General features: G+C 42.5%; 7 non-coding genes across 7 annotated transcripts; all 7 read right to left on the minus strand.

Moving 5' to 3' along the window:
* Positions 1-925: 925 nt before the first annotated feature.
* On the minus strand, positions 926-999 carry trnai-aau (transfer RNA isoleucine (anticodon AAU)). Its single transcript has one exon. It is a non-coding gene; the product is annotated as a tRNA-Ile (tRNA).
* Positions 1,000-3,300: 2,301 nt separating this feature from the next.
* trnai-aau (transfer RNA isoleucine (anticodon AAU)) lies at positions 3,301-3,374 on the minus strand. Its single transcript has one exon. It is a non-coding gene; the product is annotated as a tRNA-Ile (tRNA).
* Positions 3,375-4,733: 1,359 nt separating this feature from the next.
* On the minus strand, positions 4,734-4,807 carry trnai-aau (transfer RNA isoleucine (anticodon AAU)). Its single transcript has one exon. It is a non-coding gene; the product is annotated as a tRNA-Ile (tRNA).
* Positions 4,808-7,864: 3,057 nt separating this feature from the next.
* trnai-aau (transfer RNA isoleucine (anticodon AAU)) lies at positions 7,865-7,938 on the minus strand. Its single transcript has one exon. It is a non-coding gene; the product is annotated as a tRNA-Ile (tRNA).
* A 1,281-nt stretch (positions 7,939-9,219) lies between these two features.
* Positions 9,220-9,293, minus strand: trnai-aau (transfer RNA isoleucine (anticodon AAU)). The gene has a single exon. It is a non-coding gene; the product is annotated as a tRNA-Ile (tRNA).
* Positions 9,294-11,249: 1,956 nt separating this feature from the next.
* trnai-aau (transfer RNA isoleucine (anticodon AAU)) lies at positions 11,250-11,323 on the minus strand. Its single transcript has one exon. It is a non-coding gene; the product is annotated as a tRNA-Ile (tRNA).
* Positions 11,324-12,669: 1,346 nt separating this feature from the next.
* On the minus strand, positions 12,670-12,743 carry trnai-aau (transfer RNA isoleucine (anticodon AAU)). Its single transcript has one exon. It is a non-coding gene; the product is annotated as a tRNA-Ile (tRNA).
* Positions 12,744-15,922: the final 3,179 nt, after the last annotated feature.

Here is a 15,922-nt window from a genome sequence, read left to right on the forward strand (position 1 = left end):
AATTCTCAAGCAGCTTGAGAGATCTGCCAGTCAGATTAGAGACGTTGGACAGCCATAGATAGATAGATAGATAGATAGATAGATAGCCATAGACCTGGATACTCCTCAAAGCTGGGACTTAGGAGAGATTGGTGAGCCCTATTAAATCCCATTGGGAGTTTGGAGAAAGGGATGCTGAAAACTCACCAAACGTGGAAAAACTCTCTCAACAGGCAGGTACTTTCTCTGGCGTGTTGTGGGAAATCAGTTATAGACAGACAGCACATCATGGTGGACAACTTTAACATTGCCTAGACGAGACCATCCACCAAATTCAGGGCAAGGAGAGCCAGGCAATGAGGACATTAGTCAGGGAAGCAAACAAGCATTAAAGTTTAATTCTCAAGCAGCTTGAGAGATCTGCAAGTCAGATTAGAGACGTTGGACAGCCATAGCCTGGATACTCCTCAAAGCTGGGACTTAGGAGAGATTTGTGAGCCCTATTAAATCCCATTGGGAGTTTGGAGAAAGGGATGCTGGAAACATATCAAAACAGGCAGGTACTTTCTCTGGCGTGTTGTGGGAAATCAGTTATAGACAGACAGCACATCATGGTGGACAACTTTAACATTGCCTAGACGAGACCATCCACCAAATTCAGGGCAAGGAGAGCCAGGCAATGAGGACATTAGTCAGGGAAGCAAACAAGCATTAAAGTTTAATTCTCAAGCAGCTTGAGAGATCTGCAAGTCATATTAGAGACGTTGGAAAGCCATAGCCTGGATACTCCTCAAAGCTGGGACTTAGGAGAGATTTGTGAGCCCTATTAAATCCCATTGGGAGTTTGGGATGCTGGAAACATGTTCACAAGAAGCAGTTATCTTTTCCAGCTTCATGTGAGAAATCAGCTAAAGACAGACAGCACATCATGGTGGACTACTTTAGTTGGCCAGTATGGGGATTGAACCCATGACCTTGGCGTTATTAGCACCACGCTCTAACCAACTGAGCTAACCGGCCTGGAACCACTTGAAGAAACTGTCCCTGGCTGGGACCATGACACGTACAGTTAGACTTGGAGTTTAACAGATTAAAAATAAAATCTTTTAGAACTCCCTACAGGAACAGAGCATTGCAGAAACACTCCAATTCTTCAAAATCCCATAAAAGTAACCTCGGAATAACCTTAATCAACATGTGAATGTAATGCAATCAGCAAAAAATTGTACATATGGGCTAGTTAGTAATGGTGCAACAAGTTGTCATAAAAATACACATATGTAGTCAGTACAAACAGGATTTCTCAGTTTTTCTTGTGATGTACCTGTGTGACTCTTTACCTGTGTGCCTTTAACTTTGCCTAGACGAGACCATCCACCAAATTCAGGGCATGGAGAACCAGGTAAGCAGGACATTAGTCAGGGAAGCAAACAAGCATTAAAGTTTAATTCTCAAGCAGCTTGAGAGATCTGCCAGTCAGATTAGAGACGTTGGAAAGCCATAGATAGATAGATAGATAGATAGATAGATAGATAGCCATAGACCTGTATACTCCTCAAAGCTGGGACTTAGGAGAGATTGGTGAGCCCTATTAAATCCCATTGGGAGTTTGGAGAAAGGGATGCTGAAAACTCACCAAACGTGGAAAAACTCTCTCAACAGGCAGGTACTTTCTCTGGCGTGTTGTGGGAAATCAGTTATAGACAGACAGCACATCATGGTGGACAACTTTAAGATTGCCTAGACGAGACCATCCACCAAATTCAGGGCAAGGAGAACCAGGTAAGCAGGACATTAGTCAGGGAAGCAAACAAGCATTAAAGTTTAATTCTCAAGCAGCTTGAGAGATCTGCAAGTCAGATTAGAGACGTTGGACAGCCATAGCCTGGATACTCCTCAAAGCTGGGACTTAGGAGAGATTTGTGAGCCCTATTAAATCCCATTGGGAGTTTGGAGAAAGGGATGCTGGAAACAAATCAAAACAGGCAGATATTTTCTCCAGCTTCTTGTGGAGGGTAAGCAGGACATTAGTCAGGGAAGCAAACAAGCATTAAAGTTTAATTCTCAAGCAGCTTGAGAGATCTGCCAGTCAGATTAGAGACGTTGGACAGCCATAGATAGATAGATAGATAGATAGATAGCCATAGACCTGTATACTCCTCAAAGCTGGGACTTAGGAGAGATTGGTGAGCCCTATTAAATCCCATTGGGAGTTTGGAGAAAGGGATGCTGAAAACTCACCAAACGTGGAAAAACTCTCTCAACAGGCAGGTACTTTCTCTGGCGTGTTGTGGGAAATCAGTTATAGACAGACAGCACATCATGGTGGACAACTTTAACATTGCCTAGACGAGACCATCCACCAAATTCAGGGCAAGGAGAGCCAGGCAATGAGGACATTAGTCAGGGAAGCAAACAAGCATTAAAGTTTAATTCTCAAGCAGCTTGAGAGATCTGCAAGTCAGATTAGAGACGTTGGACAGCCATAGCCTGGATACTCCTCAAAGCTGGGACTTAGGAGAGATTTGTGAGCCCTATTAAATCCCATTGGGAGTTTGGAGAAAGGGATGCTGAAAACTCACCAAACGTGGAAAAACTCTCTCAACAGGCAGGTACTTTCTCTGGCGTGTTGTGGGAAATCAGTTATAGACAGACAGCACATCATGGTGGACAACTTTAACATTGCCTAGACGAGACCATCCACCAAATTCAGGGCAAGGAGAGCCAGGCAATGAGGACATTAGTCAGGGAAGCAAACAAGCATTAAAGTTTAATTCTCAAGCAGCTTGAGAGATCTGCAAGTCAGATTAGAGACGTTGGACAGCCATAGCCTGGATACTCCTCAAAGCTGGGACTTAGGAGAGATTTGTGAGCCCTATTAAATCCCATTGGGAGTTTGGAGAAAGGGATGCTGGAAACATATCAAAACAGGCAGGTACTTTCTCTGGCGTGTTGTGGGAAATCAGTTATAGACAGACAGCACATCATGGTGGACAACTTTAACATTGCCTAGACGAGACCATCCACCAAATTCAGGGCAAGGAGAGCCAGGCAATGAGGACATTAGTCAGGGAAGCAAACAAGCATTAAAGTTTAATTCTCAAGCAGCTTGAGAGATCTGCAAGTCATATTAGAGACGTTGGAAAGCCATAGCCTGGATACTCCTCAAAGCTGGGACTTAGGAGAGATTTGTGAGCCCTATTAAATCCCATTGGGAGTTTGGGATGCTGGAAACATGTTCACAAGAAGCAGTTATCTTTTCCAGCTTCATGTGAGAAATCAGCTAAAGACAGACAGCACATCATGGTGGACTACTTTAGTTGGCCAGTATGGGGATTGAACCCATGACCTTGGCGTTATTAGCACCACGCTCTAACCAACTGAGCTAACCGGCCTGGAACCACTTGAAGAAACTGTCCCTGGCTGGGACCATGACACGTACAGTTAGACTTGGATTTTAACAGATTAAAAATAAAATCTTTTAGAACTCCCTACAGGAACAGAGCATTGCAGAAACACTCCAATTCTTCAAAATCCCATAAAAGTAACCTCGGAATAACCTTAATCAACATGTGAATGTAATGCAATCAGCAAAAAATTGTACATATGGGCTAGTTAGTAATGGTGCAACAAGTTGTCATAAAAATACACATATGTAGTCAGTACAAACAGGATTTCTCAGTTTTTCTTGTGATGTACCTGTGTGACTCTTTACCTGTGTGCCTTTAACTTTGCCTAGACGAGACCATCCACCAAATTCAGGGCATGGAGAACCAGGTAAGCAGGACATTAGTCAGGGAAGCAAACAAGCATTAAAGTTTAATTCTCAAGCAGCTTGAGAGATCTGCCAGTCAGATTAGAGACGTTGGAAAGCCATAGATAGATAGATAGATAGATAGATAGATAGATAGATAGCCATAGACCTGTATACTCCTCAAAGCTGGGACTTAGGAGAGATTGGTGAGCCCTATTAAATCCCATTGGGAGTTTGGAGAAAGGGATGCTGAAAACTCACCAAACGTGGAAAAACTCTCTCAACAGGCAGGTACTTTCTCTGGCGTGTTGTGGGAAATCAGTTATAGACAGACAGCACATCATGGTGGACAACTTTAAGATTGCCTAGACGAGACCATCCACCAAATTCAGGGCAAGGAGAACCAGGTAAGCAGGACATTAGTCAGGGAAGCAAACAAGCATTAAAGTTTAATTCTCAAGCAGCTTGAGAGATCTGCAAGTCAGATTAGAGACGTTGGACAGCCATAGCCTGGATACTCCTCAAAGCTGGGACTTAGGAGAGATTTGTGAGCCCTATTAAATCCCATTGGGAGTTTGGAGAAAGGGATGCTGGAAACATATCAAAACAGGCAGGTACTTTCTCTGGCGTGTTGTGGGAAATCAGTTATAGACAGACAGCACATCATGGTGGACAACTTTAACATTGCCTAGACGAGACCATCCACCAAATTCAGGGCAAGGAGAGCCAGGCAATGAGGACATTAGTCAGGGAAGCAAACAAGCATTAAAGTTTAATTCTCAAGCAGCTTGAGAGATCTGCAAGTCATATTAGAGACGTTGGAAAGCCATAGCCTGGATACTCCTCAAAGCTGGGACTTAGGAGAGATTTGTGAGCCCTATTAAATCCCATTGGGAGTTTGGGATGCTGGAAACATGTTCACAAGAAGCAGTTATCTTTTCCAGCTTCATGTGAGAAATCAGCTAAAGACAGACAGCACATCATGGTGGACTACTTTAGTTGGCCAGTATGGGGATTGAACCCATGACCTTGGCGTTATTAGCACCACGCTCTAACCAACTGAGCTAACCGGCCTGGAACCACTTGAAGAAACTGTCCCTGGCTGGGACCATGACACGTACAGTTAGACTTGGAGTTTAACAGATTAAAAATAAAATCTTTTAGAACTCCCTACAGGAACAGAGCATTGCAGAAACACTCCAATTCTTCAAAATCCCATAAAAGTAACCTCGGAATAACCTTAATCAACATGTGAATGTAATGCAATCAGCAAAAAATTGTACATATGGGCTAGTTAGTAATGGTGCAACAAGTTGTCATAAAAATACACATATGTAGTCAGTACAAACAGGATTTCTCAGTTTTTCTTGTGATGTACCTGTGTGACTCTTTACCTGTGTGCCTTTAACTTTGCCTAGACGAGACCATCCACCAAATTCAGGGCATGGAGAACCAGGTAAGCAGGACATTAGTCAGGGAAGCAAACAAGCATTAAAGTTTAATTCTCAAGCAGCTTGAGAGATCTGCCAGTCAGATTAGAGACGTTGGAAAGCCATAGATAGATAGATAGATAGATAGATAGATAGATAGCCATAGACCTGTATACTCCTCAAAGCTGGGACTTAGGAGAGATTTGTGAGCCCTATTAAATCCCATTGGGAGTTTGGAGAAAGGGATGCTGAAAACTCACCAAACGTGGAAAAACTCTCTCAACAGGCAGGTACTTTCTCTGGCGTGTTGTGGGAAATCAGTTATAGACAGACAGCACATCATGGTGGACAACTTTAAGATTGCCTAGACGAGACCATCCACCAAATTCAGGGCAAGGAGAACCAGGTAAGCAGGACATTAGTCAGGGAAGCAAACAAGCATTAAAGTTTAATTCTCAAGCAGCTTGAGAGATCTGCAAGTCAGATTAGAGACGTTGGACAGCCATAGCCTGGATACTCCTCAAAGCTGGGACTTAGGAGAGATTTGTGAGCCCTATTAAATCCCATTGGGAGTTTGGAGAAAGGGATGCTGAAAACTCACCAAACGTGGAAAAACTCTCTCAACAGGCAGGTACTTTCTCTGGCGTGTTGTGGGAAATCAGTTATAGACAGACAGCACATCATGGTGGACAACTTTAACATTGCCTAGACGAGACCATCCACCAAATTCAGGGCAAGGAGAGCCAGGCAATGAGGACATTAGTCAGGGAAGCAAACAAGCATTAAAGTTTAATTCTCAAGCAGCTTGAGAGATCTGCAAGTCAGATTAGAGACGTTGGACAGCCATAGCCTGGATACTCCTCAAAGCTGGGACTTAGGAGAGATTTGTGAGCCCTATTAAATCCCATTGGGAGTTTGGAGAAAGTTATGCTGGAAACATATCAAAACAGGCAGGTACTTTCTCTGGCGTGTTGTGGGAAATCAGTTATAGACAGACAGCACGTCATGGTGGACAACTTTAACATTGCCTAGACGAGACCATCCACCAAATTCAGGGCAAGGAGAGCCAGGCAATGAGGACATTAGTCAGGGAAGCAAACAAGCATTAAAGTTTAATTCTCAAGCAGCTTGAGAGATCTGCCAGTCAGATTAGAGACGTTGGAAAGCCATAGATAGATAGATAGATAGATAGATAGATAGATAGCCATAGACCTGTATACTCCTCAAAGCTGGGACTTAGGAGAGATTTGTGAGCCCTATTAAATCCCATTGGGAGTTTGGAGAAAGGGATGCTGAAAACTCACCAAACGTGGAAAAACTCTCTCAACAGGCAGGTACTTTCTCTGGCGTGTTGTGGGAAATCAGTTATAGACAGACAGCACATCATGGTGGACAACTTTAAGATTGCCTAGACGAGACCATCCACCAAATTCAGGGCAAGGAGAACCAGGTAAGCAGGACATTAGTCAGGGAAGCAAACAAGCATTAAAGTTTAATTCTCAAGCAGCTTGAGAGATCTGCCAGTCAGATTAGAGACGTTGGAAAGCCATAGATAGATAGACAGATAGATAGATAGATAGCCATAGACCTGTATACTCCTCAAAGCTGGGACTTAGGAGAGATTGGTGAGCCCTATTAAATCCCATTGGGAGTTTGGAGAAAGGGATGCTGAAAACTCACCAAACGTGGAAAAACTCTCTCAACAGGCAGGTACTTTCTCTGGCGTGTTGTGGGAAATCAGTTATAGACAGACAGCACATCATGGTGGACAACTTTAAGATTGCCTAGACGAGACCATCCACCAAATTCAGGGCAAGGAGAACCAGGTAAGCAGGACATTAGTCAGGGAAGCAAACAAGCATTAAAGTTTAATTCTCAAGCAGCTTGAGAGATCTGCAAGTCAGATTAGAGACGTTGGACAGCCATAGCCTGGATACTCCTCAAAGCTGGGACTTAGGAGAGATTTGTGAGCCCTATTAAATCCCATTGGGAGTTTGGAGAAAGGGATGCTGGAAACAAATCAAAACAGGCAGATATTTTCTCCAGCTTCTTGTGGAGGGTAAGCAGGACATTAGTCAGGGAAGCAAACAAGCATTAAAGGTTAATTCTCAAGCAGCTTGAGAGATCTGCCAGTCAGATTAGAGACGTTGGACAGCCATAGATAGATAGATAGATAGATAGATAGCCATAGACCTGGATACTCCTCAAAGCTGGGACTTAGGAGAGATTGGTGAGCCCTATTAAATCCCATTGGGAGTTTGGAGAAAGGGATGCTGAAAACTCACCAAACGTGGAAAAACTCTCTCAACAGGCAGGTACTTTCTCTGGCGTGTTGTGGGAAATCAGTTATAGACAGACAGCACATCATGGTGGACAACTTTAACATTGCCTAGACGAGACCATCCACCAAATTCAGGGCAAGGAGAGCCAGGCAATGAGGACATTAGTCAGGGAAGCAAACAAGCATTAAAGTTTAATTCTCAAGCAGCTTGAGAGATCTGCAAGTCATATTAGAGACGTTGGACAGCCATAGCCTGGATACTCCTCAAAGCTGGGACTTAGGAGAGATTTGTGAGCCCTATTAAATCCCATTGGGAGTTTGGGATGCTGGAAACATGTTCACAAGAAGCAGTTATCTTTTCCAGCTTCATGTGAGAAATCAGCTAAAGACAGACAGCACATCATGGTGGACTACTTTAGTTGGCCAGTATGGGGATTGAACCCATGACCTTGGCGTTATTAGCACCACGCTCTAACCAACTGAGCTAACCGGCCTGGAACCACTTGAAGAATCTGTCCCTGGCTGGGACCATGACACGTACAGTTAGACTTGGATTTTAACAGATTAAAAATAAAATCTTTTAGAACTCCCTACAGGAACAGAGCATTGCAGAAACACTCCAATTCTTCAAAATCCCATAAAAGTAACCTCGGAATAACCTTAATCAACATGTGAATGTAATGCAATCAGCAAAAAATTGTACATATGGGCTAGTTAGTAATGGTGCAACAAGTTGTCATAAAAATACACATATGTAGTCAGTACAAACAGGATTTCTCAGTTTTTCTTGTGATGTACCTGTGTGACTCTTTACCTGTGTGCCTTTAACTTTGCCTAGACGAGACCATCCACCAAATTCAGGGCATGGAGAACCAGGTAAGCAGGACATTAGTCAGGGAAGCAAACAAGCATTAAAGTTTAATTCTCCAGCAGCTTGAGAGATCTGCAAGTCAGATTAGAGACGTTGGACAGCCATAGCCTGGATACTCCTCAAAGCTGGGACTTAGGAGAGATTTGTGAGCCCTATTAAATCCCATTGGGAGTTTGGAGAAAGGGATGCTGGAAACAAATCAAAACAGGCAGATATTTTCTCCAGCTTCTTGTGGAGGGTAAGCAGGACATTAGTCAGGGAAGCAAACAAGCATTAAAGGTTAATTCTCAAGCAGCTTGAGAGATCTGCCAGTCAGATTAGAGACGTTGGACAGCCATAGATAGATAGATAGATAGATAGATAGATAGATAGATAGATAGATAGATAGCCATAGACCTGGATACTCCTCAAAGCTGGGACTTAGGAGAGATTGGTGAGCCCTATTAAATCCCATTGGGAGTTTGGAGAAAGGGATGCTGAAAACTCACCAAACGTGGAAAAACTCTCTCAACAGGCAGGTACTTTCTCTGGCGTGTTGTGGGAAATCAGTTATAGACAGACAGCACATCATGGTGGACAACTTTAACATTGCCTAGACGAGACCATCCACCAAATTCAGGGCAAGGAGAGCCAGGCAATGAGGACATTAGTCAGGGAAGCAAACAAGCATTAAAGTTTAATTCTCAAGCAGCTTGAGAGATCTGCAAGTCATATTAGAGACGTTGGACAGCCATAGCCTGGATACTCCTCAAAGCTGGGACTTAGGAGAGATTTGTGAGCCCTATTAAATCCCATTGGGAGTTTGGGATGCTGGAAACATGTTCACAAGAAGCAGTTATCTTTTCCAGCTTCATGTGAGAAATCAGCTAAAGACAGACAGCACATCATGGTGGACTACTTTAGTTGGCCAGTATGGGGATTGAACCCATGACCTTGGCGTTATTAGCACCACGCGCTAACCAACTGAGCTAACCAGCCTGGAACCACTTGAAGAAACTGTCCCTGGCTGGGACCATGACACGTACAGTTAGACTTGGATTTTAACAGATTAAAAATAAAATCTTTTAGAACTCCCTACAGGAACAGAGCATTGCAGAAACACTCCAATTCTTCAAAATCCCATAAAAGTAACCTCGGAATAACCTTAATCAACATGTGAATGTAATGCAATCAGCAAAAAATTGTACATATGGGCTAGTTAGTAATGGTGCAACAAGTTGTCATAAAAATACACATATGTAGTCAGTACAAACAGGATTTCTCAGTTTTTCTTGTGATGTACCTGTGTGACTCTTTACCTGTGTGCCTTTAACTTTGCCTAGACGAGACCATCCACCAAATTCAGGGCATGGAGAACCAGGTAAGCAGGACATTAGTCAGGGAAGCAAACAAGCATTAAAGTTTAATTCTCAAGCAGCTTGAGAGATCTGCCAGTCAGATTAGAGACGTTGGAAAGCCATAGATAGATAGATAGATAGATAGATAGATAGCCATAGACCTGTATACTCCTCAAAGCTGGGACTTAGGAGAGATTGGTGAGCCCTATTAAATCCCATTGGGAGTTTGGAGAAAGGGATGCTGAAAACTCACCAAACGTGGAAAAACTCTCTCAACAGGCAGGTACTTTCTCTGGCGTGTTGTGGGAAATCAGTTATAGACAGACAGCACATCATGGTGGACAACTTTAACATTGCCTAGACGAGACCATCCACCAAATTCAGGGCAAGGAGAACCAGGTAAGCAGGACATTAGTCAGGGAAGCAAACAAGCATTAAAGTTTAATTCTCAAGCAGCTTGAGAGATCTGCAAGTCAGATTAGAGACGTTGGACAGCCATAGCCTGGATACTCCTCAAAGCTGGGACTTAGGAGAGATTTGTGAGCCCTATTAAATCCCATTGGGAGTTTGGAGAAAGGGATGCTGGAAACAAATCAAAACAGGCAGATATTTTCTCCAGCTTCTTGTGGAGGGTAAGCAGGACATTAGTCAGGGAAGCAAACAAGCATTAAAGTTTAATTCTCAAGCAGCTTGAGAGATCTGCCAGTCAGATTAGAGACGTTGGACAGCCATAGATAGATAGATAGATAGATAGATAGCCATAGACCTGGATACTCCTCAAAGCTGGGACTTAGGAGAGATTGGTGAGCCCTATTAAATCCCATTGGGAGTTTGGAGAAAGGGATGCTGAAAACTCACCAAACGTGGAAAAACTCTCTCAACAGGCAGGTACTTTCTCTGGCGTGTTGTGGGAAATCAGTTATAGACAGACAGCACATCATGGTGGACAACTTTAACATTGCCTAGACGAGACCATCCACCAAATTCAGGGCAAGGAGAGCCAGGCAATGAGGACATTAGTCAGGGAAGCAAACAAGCATTAAAGTTTAATTCTCAAGCAGCTTGAGAGATCTGCAAGTCAGATTAGAGACGTTGGACAGCCATAGCCTGGATACTCCTCAAAGCTGGGACTTAGGAGAGATTTGTGAGCCCTATTAAATCCCATTGGGAGTTTGGAGAAAGGGATGCTGGAAACATATCAAAACAGGCAGGTACTTTCTCTGGCGTGTTGTGGGAAATCAGTTATAGACAGACAGCACATCATGGTGGACAACTTTAACATTGCCTAGACGAGACCATCCACCAAATTCAGGGCAAGGAGAGCCAGGCAATGAGGACATTAGTCAGGGAAGCAAACAAGCATTAAAGTTTAATTCTCAAGCAGCTTGAGAGATCTGCAAGTCATATTAGAGACGTTGGAAAGCCATAGCCTGGATACTCCTCAAAGCTGGGACTTAGGAGAGATTTGTGAGCCCTATTAAATCCCATTGGGAGTTTGGGATGCTGGAAACATGTTCACAAGAAGCAGTTATCTTTTCCAGCTTCATGTGAGAAATCAGCTAAAGACAGACAGCACATCATGGTGGACTACTTTAGTTGGCCAGTATGAGGATTGAACCCATGACCTTGGTGTTATTAGCACCACGCTCTAACCAACTGAGCTAACCGGCCTGGAACTACTTGAAGAAACTGTCCCTGGCTGGGACCATGACACGTACAGTTAGACTTGGAGTTTAACAGATTAAAAATAAAATCTTTTAGAACTCCCTACAGGAACAGAGCATTGCAGAAACACTCCAATTCTTCAAAATCCCATAAAAGTAACCTCGGAATAACCTTAATCAACATGTGAATGTAATGCAATCAGCAAAAAATTGTACATATGGGCTAGTTAGTAATGGTGCAACAAGTTGTCATAAAAATACACATATGTAGTCAGTACAAACAGGATTTCTCAGTTTTTCTTGTGATGTACCTGTGTGACTCTTTACCTGTGTGCCTTTAACTTTGCCTAGACGAGACCATCCACCAAATTCAGGGCATGGAGAACCAGGTAAGCAGGACATTAGTCAGGGAAGCAAACAAGCATTAAAGTTTAATTCTCAAGCAGCTTGAGAGATCTGCCAGTCAGATTAGAGACGTTGGAAAGCCATAGATAGATAGATAGATAGCCATAGACCTGTATACTCCTCAAAGCTGGGACTTAGGAGAGATTGGTGAGCCCTATTAAATCCCATTGGGAGTTTGGAGAAAGGGATGCTGAAAACTCACCAAACGTGGAAAAACTCTCTCAACAGGCAGGTACTTTCTCTGGCGTGTTGTGGGAAATCAGTTATAGACAGACAGCACATCATGGTGGACAACTTTAACATTGCCTAGACGAGACCATCCACCAAATTCAGGGCAAGGAGAGCCAGGCAATGAGGACATTAGTCAGGGAAGCAAACAAGCATTAAAGTTTAATTCTCAAGCAGCTTGAGAGATCTGCAAGTCAGATTAGAGACGTTGGACAGCCATAGCCTGGATACTCCTCAAAGCTGGGACTTAGGAGAGATTTGTGAGCCCTATTAAATCCCATTGGGAGTTTGGAGAAAGGGATGCTGGAAACATATCAAAACAGGCAGATATTTTCTCCAGCTTCTTGTGGGAAATCAGTTAAAGACAGACAGCACATCATGGTGGACAACTTTAACATTGCCTAGACGAGACCATCCACCAAATTAAGGGCAAGGAGAACCAGGTAAGGAGGACATTAGTCAGGGAAGCAAACAAGCATTAAAGTTTAATTCTTCAGCAGCTTGAGAGATCTGCAAGTCAGATTAGAGATGCTGGAAAATCACAGCCTGGATACTCCTCAAAGCTGGGACTTACGAGAGATTGGTGAGCCCTATTAAATCCCATTGGGAGTTTGGAGAAAGGGATGCTGGAAACATGTTCACAAGAAGCAGTTATCTTTTCCAGCTTCATGTGAGAAATCAGTTAAAGACAGACAGCACATCATGGTGGACTACTTTAGTTGGCCAATATGGGGATTGAACCCATGACCTTGGTGTTATTAGCACCACGCTCTAACCAACTGAGCTAACCGGCCGGGAGTCACATTGAGAAACTGTCCCAGGCTTGGACCATGACACGTACAATTAGACTTGGTTTTTAACAGATAAAAAATAAAATCTTTTAGAACTCCCTACAAGAACAGAGCATTGCAGAAACACTCCAATTCTTCAAAATCCCATAAAAGTAAGTTCGGAATAACCTTAATCAACATGTAAATGTAATGCAATCAGCAAAAATTTGTACATATGGGCTAGTTAGTTATGGTGCAACAAGTTGTCATAAAAATACACATATGTACTCAGTACAAACAGGATTTCTCAGTTTTTCTTGTGATGTACCTGTGTGACACTTTACCTGTGTGCCTTTAACTTTGCCTAGACGAGACCATCCACCAAATTCAGGGCAAGGAGAACCAGGTAAGCAGGACATTAGTCAGGGAAGCAAACAAGCATTAAAGTTTAATTCTCCAGCAGCTTGAGAGATCTGCAAGTCAGATTACAGATGCTGGAAAACCACAGCCTGGATACTCCTCAAAGCTGGGACTTATGACAGATTGGTGAGCCCTATTTAATCCCATTGGGAGTTTGGAGAAAGGGATGCTGGAAACTCACCAAACGTGGAAAAACTCTCTCAACAGGCAGGTATTTTCTCTGGCGTGTTGTGGGAAATCAGTTATAGACAGACAGCACATCATGGTGGACAACTTTAACATTGCCTAGACGAGACCATCCACCAAATTCAGGGCAAGGAGAGCCAGGCAATGAGTACATTAGTCAGGGAAGCAAACAAGCATTAAAGTTTAATTCTCAAGCAGCTTGAGAGATCTGCCAGTCAGATTAGAGACGTTGGACAGCCATAGATAGATAGATAGATAGATAGCCATAGACCTGGATACTCCTCAAAGCTGGGACTTAGGAGACATTGGTGAGCCCTATTAAATCCCATTGGGAGTTTGGAGAAAGGGATGCTGGAAACATATCAAAACAGGCAGATATTTTCTCCAGCTTCTTGTGGGAAATCAGTTAAAGACAGACAGCACATCATGGTGGACAACTTTAACATTGCCTAGACGAGACCATCCACCAAATTCAGGGCAAGGAGAGCCAGGCAATGACGACATTAGTCAGGGAAGCAAACAAGCACTAAAGTTTAATTCTCCAGCAGCTTGAGAGATCTGCAAGTCAGATTAGAGATGCTGGAAAACCACAGCCTGGATACTCCTCAAAGCTGGGACTTATGACAGATTGGTGAGCCCTATTAAATCCCATTGGGAGTTTGGAGAAAGGGATGCTGGAAACATGTTCACAAGAAGCAGTTATCTTTTCCAGCTTCATGTGAGAAATCAGTTAAAGACGGACAGCACATCATGGTGGACTACTTTAGTTGGCCAGAATGGGGATTGAACCTATGACCTTGGTGTTATTAGCACCACACTCTAACCAACTGAGCTAACCAGCCTGGAGCCACTTGAAGAAACTGTCCCTGGCTGGGACCATGACACGTACAGTTAGACTTGGATTTTAACAGATTAAAAATAACATCTTTTAGATCTCCCTACAGGAACAGAGCATTGCAGAAACACTACCAATTCTTCAAAATCCCATAAAAGTAACCTCGGAATAACCTTAATCAACATGTGAATGTAATGCAATCAGCAAAAAATTGTACATATGGGCTAGTTAGTTATGGTGCAACAAGTTGTCATAAAAATACACATATGTAGTCAGTACAAACAGGATTTCTCAGTTTTTCTTGTGATGTTCTGGCAACTCACCAAATATGGAAAAAGGTTGAATGAAACCAATGACCCTTAGTACAAAGCACTCCATTTGGTGGAAACCATCACTGATCTTCATCTAGGGAACACCATTCTCACAGTGAAGCGTTGTGGTGGAATCATGTTGTGAGGATGCTTTCATCAGGGATGAAACATCAACTGGGAAACTGGTCATAGTTTTGGGGCACATGGAGAAGAAGCATACTGGCAAATCCAGTTTGAATGTTATAGAATGTCCCAATAAATGTGCAGATCTGAATCCAATTGACAATCTATCGCACATTTTGAAAATGGGGTTTCAGGTAGTTACATGAATACAACTACAACAGGCTGAAGTGCTTTCAATCAAGGAAATCTCCATAATATCCTGTATAACACACAGTTGTTTTTGTGGGAAATTTATTTCAGGCTAACATGACATCACACTGGATAATTTTTAGTGGCAAGTATGCAGCTCAAACCTACGACCTTCACATTGTTAGGACCATACGCTAACCAATTGAGCTAACCCATTCCATACAGAGTTCCCTACAGGAACAGAGAATTGCAGAAACACTCAAATTCTTTAAACTCACTCTACAAATCTCAGCTTTATGAGACATTGGTGAGCCATATGAAATTCCATTTGGTACTGTTGGTACTGTTTGGTACTTATAGAAAGGTTCCTCTTTCTATATGTGCATTGCATAAGTCATATCAGTATGATTCACAGAAACTGTGTTTTGTTCAGCTCTAGCATGGAACATATTAACCCTACCCTATACACCTTCTCTATATATATATATATATATATATATATATATATATATATATATATATATATATATATATATATATATATATATATATATATATATATATATACACACACAGTCATCAATTACTTAAATATGAACACCAGTATCCCTGCTTGTCATTGCAATTAGTCAGTCATTTGGTTCACAATGCATAAAATCATGCAAATACAGGTCAAGAGCTTCGGTTCATGTTCATCAGACATTAGAATTTGGAAAAATATGTGATTTCAGTAACTTTGACCGTGGCAAGTTTGTTGATGCCAGATGGGCTGGTATGAGTATTTCCGAAACTGCTGATTTCCTGTGATTTTCAGATACATTTTCAGATTTCAAGAGTTTGCATACAAGGATGAGAAACAAAAATCAGTGAGTGGTAGTTCTGTGGAAAGTAACACTTTATTGATGAAAGAGGTCAGAGGAATATGGTTCAGGCTGACAGGAGGCTACGGTAACTAAAAAAAACACTCTTTACAACCACTGTGTGCAGAAATGCATATCAGAATGTACAATACATCAACTCTTGAGGCTGATTGGCTACAACAGCAGAAGGTTCCACTCCTATCAGCCAAGAACAGGAACCTGAGTCTACAGTGGGCATAGACTCACCCAAACTGGACAGTTGAATACTAGAAAAACATC

The sequence above is a fragment of the Ictalurus punctatus genome, chromosome 29 (assembly GCF_001660625.3).
Source record: "Ictalurus punctatus breed USDA103 chromosome 29, Coco_2.0, whole genome shotgun sequence".
Classification (NCBI taxonomy): Eukaryota; Metazoa; Chordata; class Actinopteri; order Siluriformes; family Ictaluridae; genus Ictalurus; species Ictalurus punctatus.